Here is an 8,381-nt window from a genome sequence, read left to right as displayed (position 1 = left end):
TCCAGTCTTGTTTTTCAAAGCTTTTCTTTGAAACAGATGAGTGCTCTTCTTCTGAGGAGATTTAGGACAACTCCTTTTGGTTGCCTTGGCTTGCTCCTCCTCTCCATCCACTGTGGTCATCACCATGCAGCACAACCATAGAGTTGTTTGCATGGCCATCTCAAGAGTACTAGCTTCAATATTTTGCTTTGAAATAATAAAACGCAAACAGTTATTTAGCTGGGGGTACAGCTCAGTGGTAAAGTTCCTGTTTAGTGTAGTAGAAGCTGTGATTGAAGGGCCACCTCTAAAAACAAAGTAGGAAGTAGTCATCTCTTGGTCTAAAGAATGCTATTCATCTTGAAACTACACAGGTCACTCTTTTTCAGTATTTTCCAGATTAAAAACCAACATGTGGAAAGTAACTTTATATCTTAAAATCTTTGTAGTTTTCTCAGGTTCTGGCTTTCTAACTTGTTGATATATATATCCCATGCACTTAACTTGTCCAGATGGAGCTGTTAAAAATAACCCATCACCTACATCGAATCACCCTGTGAAAGCCCGTGTTATATGTGATCCTATGACTTTGCACTTTAACAAGCTATTCAGAAATCAGAAGTGGCAAGTTCTGACAGTTACTCAGATAATTCAGAAAAAAAATTAGCCTTATAAAATTTTATTTGGTATAATTAGTCATGATTACTTACTCATGGTAGTTGAGTTCTCTCTGTTGCTTTAGTTTCAGTCTTCTTTTTTTTTCTTTTTCTTTTTCTTTTTTTTCGAGACAGGGTTTCTCTGTATAGCCCTGGCTGTCCTGGAACTCACTCTGTAGACCAGGCTGGCCTTGAACTCAGCAATCTGCCTGTCTCTGCCTCCCAAGTGCTGGGACTAAAGGCATGTGCCACCACTGCCTGGCTAGTTTCAGTCTTAATTCAAGGGCCACACCTGGTTTTTGTAACTCTGTTAGGAGGAACTGAAGAACACCATGAATGCTATCTGAGCTTCTCATTCTCTCCAATGATGTTTATTTCTTCTGTTTATTTCTTTACTTTGTTAAGACATTTAGAGTCCATGGCAATTGCAAACTGTATTTGTCCTAGAAATTTCAGGAATGTTTACCAATCTAGTGATTCTCTTTCCAAAGATTGTTTGCTGGGTTATCAATAGGTTCTAAGATTGGAAATTCTCACAAATGAGTGGAAAAATGATACACTTTCAACTTGGAATTCAGGAAAAGTGTGAGATCTACCAGTCTTGGAGATAAATGGCACAATACACATCTGTGAAGATGTCCAAGTCAACTTCATTGTGTCCTGGACCTCTTGCTCCATTTCCTAAAGTTTTGAAGCTTCTCTGTGTGGAGAGGAAGCTTATATTTAAACCTGCCCCATGAACTGTTGATTATTTCTGAAACATTTCCCGCATTGCTTATTTAACGGGGGGTAGAAAAAGGGAGATATTTTCTTGGTAAGTTATTATGTTATTTCCTTGCAAGTCTAAATGTCATTTTGAAGTTTTATGGGTTATCTCTACATCTGGCCCATCATAAATCTGAGTGATCTGTATAAAATTAAAGCATAAAATTCATATTTTCTCTAAGTGTATTAACTCCATTACACTGCTTAGTTAAACTGCAGATACAAGAGAGGCAGAAATAAGAACAGTTGGCTCTTTCTGTGGATTTCAAGATTTCTTTCTCATTTCATATTATCTATTCTCAATGTATATAGAATTCTAAAATAAATAGAGGTTAAGAAATATAAGTCATTGCAATTAAGTATGTGGGACAAGGAGTTTGGAAACCAGTAAGTATCAGGGATTTGAAACTGGTTTCTTGCTATTATATTTGAGTTTTTGACTCAACCTCAATAACAAATAAACTTGTACTTCAATAGTAATAATAAAATAATTGTAACCTTGGAGTGATACCTTTTTTTTTTTTTTTTTACCATGAACAAGTCTATGTCAACTGGCTAATTGTTTGGGGGCTGGGATTCACTCAAGAACTTAAACATAGAGAATAAGGTTAATTCTTAGAGATAAATTAAAATAATTAACATAATAGGTAGAAGAGTCCATCCAGTTAATCAAGCACTTTAGTAGTTTTAAGGCATGTCTAAAAGTTAGAAGTCAACAGCAGAACATTTTTCTGATTGCTGGTAAATTATTGTCATGTGTATGGGCAGGTATGGAGGAAAAGTGAAAAAAAAGATAAATGAAAGATAAAGTGAATAAAGTTAGCTTCAGACACAGAGAAACTTATTTCTCAATAGGTTTAGATTTCTGTAGAAGACAATTTGCTTGTGCTTTCATGTGAGGAATGGAGGCTCCTTCAGAAATTAGTTATAAAATGGAGAACATTTGATTCTAAGTATAGTGGTTTTCTTTTTGTTTGTTTGTTTTGTTTTGTTTTTCCCTAGTCAGTGCATGCATAGATTTTCCAGTTCACTGGCAACCATGGTAACTGTGATGCATGGTTTAAATAGTCAACTTGATGAGATTTAGAATCAATATCAGAGACTCATTTCTGCAGGGGGCTTGTGTGTGTGTGTGTGTGTGTGTGTGTGTGTGTGTGTGTGTGTGTGGTTCAAGAGAGTTAGCTATGGAGAAGACAAGTTCTTAATGTGTGGAGCATCTTTCAACATGTAGCCTGTATCCAAAGAGTTCTAAGGAAAAAAGCACTGTTAATTTTCCACATTCACTTTGTCCCCAGAAAGTAAATCTGTCGCTGTTGAAGTGCAATCATCTGCTGATTCCTAGCTCCAACATCTTTAGCCATCTAACATGGACCAAACAGCCATGCTGTCTATGGGCCTTCTTGGTATTCAGAAGTAGGTTGGGACTGTCGCGGCATCCTGCTTCATGGTCTGAGCAGCTATCAAGTTCTCCATCTGCCCAGGTCCAGACATTGTCATACTACCGTCTCATACAAGCCAACTTGACAAACTCTTTTGTAACTTGTTAACATTCCATTGTTTCTGTTCCTCTAAAGAACTGTGATCTAATCAGAAGTTAACCTGAGTTATCAGTGTAACTTGGGCATGTTCTAGTTTGCCATCCAATCAGTTGTAAATTTAATCAGTTCTTTTCCCCCTGTGTTTGATAGGTATCTCTAGAGAGCTTAATTTTCTGACTGTGTGCAACGGAAGACCTTTCTGGAGCTTATAGAAAGAACCTCTGTGACATGTCTTGTTTCCTAAATTACTGTGGCCACAGTTTTCAGTAAGTAGGGTATTGAGGCTAGACTCCTGACCATCAGTCCTACTGACTAAAACAACACTTGGTCATGCCTCTCTGATCTGAGAAGCACAAATCCATTACCTTTTCATCTCTTTCTCTGGGGAAATAAGATGCCATGGTACTTGTGAATATAAGGGAATTGCGGCTAATGGCCCTTTGTCTGTATAGGTATATAGCCTCTACAATGGGATTATGACTTCTTAGCATGTATCTACATTATGCAGAGGACAGTCTTCTGGGCACACTGGATCACTGAAGCAGTCTAATTAAGAATGAGTTCGGATTCTAGATTGGAGATTCAAGCCTCTACCTTCCTGGCTGGTGCACCCACAGAACCCCGGGACTCTGGCCGGGGTGCTACACCAGTCCAGAGGAGATGGCTGCTGCTTTGGACCCAGTGTATTTTAGATGGCCTCAGATGTACCTCAACTGCTGAGCTGCCAGATTTTTCATCTCTCTCTTGTAATGACTGTAAAAACCTCATGCCATTTTTTAGAAATACATTCAGACTCAGCACTTCCTTGTGTCGACTCTGTCTGTCACTCACCAAATTTTTTGCCCACCTGACCAGAACTCTCATCCGTCCCTGCAATGAACCCAGTCCGTGGGCAACATTCAGTGTGGATCAGAAGAGTTTCTTTTTAAAGAAGATGGTGAATAATACAGAAACCCAATACTGGTCAAACATGCCCAAGACAGAAAGTCTTCTGATGCACATTTGACCACTAGTCTTCTGAAGAAAGACCATTGCACGCATGCACATATGAACTGACAGTGACTGTGAATATAGGTTCAAAACCCACACAATATTGATTCATCCAAAACTACAGTGTAAGAAGGGGAAGGACTCGTGAAGGCCTACCATTAGTTGAGGAGCTGCAGCCAACCAATGGCTGCTGGTGAAGCAAACATCACTTTCTTCAGGGCTGTGATTCCAGAGAACCTACACATGCTCCCATAGATGGTTCTACACACACACCATACACTTCAACAAACAAGCAACACTAAATCCATCCAGCAACCTTAACACTAACCACATATATCTATGTGTATGTCTATGTATTTACATTTAATTCATGGTAGTATTTTAAGATGTTGAACAAATGCCTAAAACATATGAAATTAAAAGTTTGAAACTGATATTCAGCAACAATAAATTCCTCTATGCAACACTGAATTCCTTTTGCTGAGTAAGGATTTTATACTTTCTTTTTTTTTTTTTTAAGATTTATTTATTTATTATATGAAAGTACACTGTAGCTGTCTTTAGACACACCAGAGGGCATCAGATCTCATTATGGATGGTTGTGAGCCACCATGTGGTTTCTGGGATTTGAACTCAGGACCTTCGGAAGAGCAGTCAGTGCTCTTAACCACTGAGCCATATCACCAGCCCCTACACTTTCTTTTAATATTTCAAATTATCCTCTAATAATGCTCAGTTTTCCCATAAGTTGGAGGAATTAGCAAGAAAGAGGGATTCTATCTCTGCAGGGATTGGATAGGGGAAGATATTTACAGCATAGTTCAGGCTTCATTGGGATGTTAATGTCAGTATTAAAAATGACAACTTTTATGCCATATAGTGGTAATTTTATTGCAGACAAGTTGTATATTTATTACCAGCATAAATCTTTGGAAAAGCCATTTGAAAGAATAAATTATGTCTCAACTGGGATGTATTAGAGCTTGTAGAATATTTTCTGTCTCCTTTCTCACCTGAAGGAGTGAATGCTCTCTCCCAAGTAGCCACTATCATCTGTGGCACATAAGGATGGACTTAGCAGTTATAGCTACAGCACTGTGGAGGGAATTGTAATACTAGGTAATTTATTTCCACAGTAAAAAAGAACATTCAGGAGTGTCAGGTGGAATGTATTTATAGTGATTTCTGAAAGAAGCAATGAGAAAATTAGAAAAAAACACTTTGAAAAATAGAGATGACAATGTTTTGGTTTATTGCAAAAATCTCTTGGTTCTTGATGATTTTTTTTATACTTCACTGGTCTTTCTCATAGATAACTGTAGAACTGTTTTCCTAAAAGTTTTTCAGATTAGTGAAGTCCTACATCATTTCTCTCTGATACTATTACATGTATATCAATAATAATGCACACCATAAAACTAAGTAGCTTTGTCCGGTGTTGTGGTTTCAGTGAAAATGATCCCTATAAGGACATGTATTTGAATACTTCTTAATTTGCAGTGTTTGGGAAAGATTGGAAATAGCCTTGCTGTTGGAGGAGAAATGTCATGGTGTAGCACACACTGAAATTTGAAAAATACTTTGTTATTCCCAGTGTCTTTCTCTCTGCTCTATGATATGTCTCACGTGTAAGCTCTTGATAATTCTTCAGTGATGAGGTTGCTTGATATCATGCTTTCCAATATCATGGTCCTCTGACCCTCTGAAACTGTAAACTCAAAATTAAATGCTTTTCTTCATAAAAAAAAAAAGAATGAGTTTGTGCTTGCTTCGGTAGCACATATACTAAAATTGGAACGATACAGAGAAGACTAACATGGCTCTTGCACAAGGATGACACAAATTCGTGAAGCGTTCCATATTTTCTTTTTTTTTATTAGTTATTTACATGTCATATGGTTTCTCCTTTCCCAGTTTCCCCTCCAAAAAACAAACCAACAAGAACGAACCCCTGTTGCCTCCCTCCTCCCCATGCTTACCACTCTACCCTCTCCCAATTATTGGCCCTGGCATTCCCCTACACTGGGGCACAGAACCTTCACAGGGCCAAGGGCCTCTCCTCCCATTGATAATCGACTTTGCAATCCTCTGCTATATCTATGCTGCCAGAACAATCAGTCCCACCATGTATAGTCCTTGGTTGGTGATTGAGACCCTGGGAGTTCTGAGGGTACTAGTTAGTTCATATTGTTGTTCCTCCTAAGGGGCTGCAAACCCTTCAGCTCCTTTGGTCCTTTCTCTAATTCCATCATTGGGGACCGTGTACTCAGTTCAATGGATGGCTGTGAACCTTTACTACTGTATTAGTAAGGTACTGTCAGGGCCTCTCAGGAGATAGCTATATTAGGCTGGCTTGTCCTTCCTTCAGTCTCTGCTCCATAGTTAGTCTCTGCAACTCCTTCTATGGGTATTTTGTTCCCCCTTTTAAGAAGGAATTAAATGACCACATTTTGGTCTTCCTTCTTCTTGAGTTCCTTGTGGTTTGTGGGTTGTTCTTTGTGTATTCCAAACTTCTGGGCTAATAACCACTTATCAGAGAGTGCATACCATGTGTGTTCTTTTGTGATTGGGTGACTGACCTCACTCAGGATGATACTCTCCAGATCCATCCATTTCCATAAGAATTTCATAAATTCATTGTTTGAATGTCATGGTATAGCACACACTGAAATTTGAAAAATACTTTGTTATTCCCAGTGTCTTTCTCTCTGCTCTATAATATGTCTCACGTGTAAGCTCTCAATAATTCTTCAGTGATGAGGTTGCTTGATATCATGCTTTCCAATATCATGGTCCTCTGACCCTCTGAAACTGTAAACTCAAAATTAAATGCTTTTCTTCATAAAAAAAAAAAAAGAATGAGTTCGTGCTTGCTTCGGCAGCACATATACTAAAATTGGAATGATACAGAAAAGATTAGCATGGCTCTTGTGCAAGGATGACACACAAATTCGTGAAGCGTTCCATATTTTAAAAAGAAAAAAAAAAGAAAAGAGATTCATATTTTTTTTTTTAAAAAGAATGAATTCACCATCCTTCAAGATTCCTTCAGTGAAGGAATGCATTTGTCAGGAAAGGTAAATAGGCAAAGAAAGCAAGCTTCCTTCTTTGTTGTCCTTTATATAGACTGCCACCAAATGTCAAGTGGGTTTTCCTATCTCAAAGATACAATCAACAAAACATTTCTCACAGGTGTGCCCTGTGTCTGGGGTTTTTAGTTAATTCCAGATGTAGTCAAGTTGACAACCAAGAACCCCTATATGAATGCCATTTCATGTATACACACACACACACACACACACACAAATAACAATAATAGTAACAACTTTAGGAAAGAGAGAAAATGTCTCCTTCATGGGAAAGTAATCTTACTGCTGCATTATCTCATTATCAACATTGCTCTTTTTATGGCTGCTTAAATAAAAATCTACTGCAAGTAATGCTTCTGTCACAGGATCTACATTCTGTATCTAGACAACTCTGAAATAATATCTTGTAATCATTTTAAATAATCATCAATGTATTGAAGAGAACACATTTTCAAAGTGTTAAGCTGCATTTTACACTATTTCAGATTTCCCATGATAGCAGTGTGAGAAACATTCTCTGAGTTCTTTCTCACCACCTATAGGGCAAGCATGAAAAGATCTTTTCTGTCCTGTGAATCAATTCTTATTCTTATTTTGAGGCAGGGTCTCACTCTGTATCACAGGCTGGCCTGGAACTCGTTGTATAACTCAGGTTAGCCTAAAACTCATTATCATCCTCCTGCTTCAGACTCCAGAGTGCACAGTGATATGTGTATGCCACTGTCTCTGAAAGAATGTAGTTTTTTAACCTTTGCTTTTTCAAGCAAGTTTGATAATCAATTGAAATAAAATCTGATCTTGAACCAAGATTTTATTCATCTTTACTTCATTTGCCTTAGAGATTAAGTTGGTTTATAAAGCTATTTAAGCTCTTTATTGTGTGTTCTTGAGTCAAGGGTAGGGGTGTGGTTGTAAGTAGAGGAAGAAGAGAACTCCACTTAAAAATGCCTCTTAGCCTTTTAAAGGATAATCTCCAAATACTGTTTATTTTTCTGGTAAGTGGTTTTATAAAGTGCTGGGTAGGACAATTTTCCTAAAATTTCCTGTGGACTTTAATGACCAGAAGTATTATTCAAAATTTCTTCCAGTATGTTGTCTGGGAGGGTGTGTGGTCTGGTTTGGAGTTCCCTAGTGTTTTTCTGGACAGGTCAATCTCCAGACTTAGCAGGCCACCCTGGTTGAGATGTTCTTTGAACAGCCAGCTTTCTTCTTCGACACTTTCCTGCCTTAGTTGGGGCCCACCGTGTGTTTCTGCTTGGTCCCCACTGGTATTCTGGTCCTGCTTTCATTGGCATGGAGCAGCCGTATCCACAGACAGGCAGGTGTCAGACCTGCTTAGCCATGCTACAGATTCTCACTAGGAT

General features: G+C 38.2%; 2 non-coding genes across 2 annotated transcripts; both read left to right on the top strand.

Moving 5' to 3' along the window:
- Nucleotides 1-5,689: 5,689 nt before the first annotated feature.
- LOC116097952 lies at nt 5,690-5,794 on the top strand. The gene has a single exon (XR_004121617.1). It is a non-coding gene; the product is annotated as a U6 spliceosomal RNA (small nuclear RNA).
- Nucleotides 5,795-6,794: 1,000 nt separating this feature from the next.
- On the top strand, nt 6,795-6,901 carry LOC116097949. Its single transcript, XR_004121615.1, has one exon. It is a non-coding gene; the product is annotated as a U6 spliceosomal RNA (small nuclear RNA).
- Nucleotides 6,902-8,381: the final 1,480 nt, after the last annotated feature.

Source organism: Mastomys coucha, unplaced genomic scaffold (assembly GCF_008632895.1).
Source record: "Mastomys coucha isolate ucsf_1 unplaced genomic scaffold, UCSF_Mcou_1 pScaffold2, whole genome shotgun sequence".
NCBI lineage: Eukaryota > Metazoa > Chordata > Mammalia > Rodentia > Muridae > Mastomys > Mastomys coucha.
This window is presented reverse-complemented; position numbering and strand designations above follow the sequence as displayed.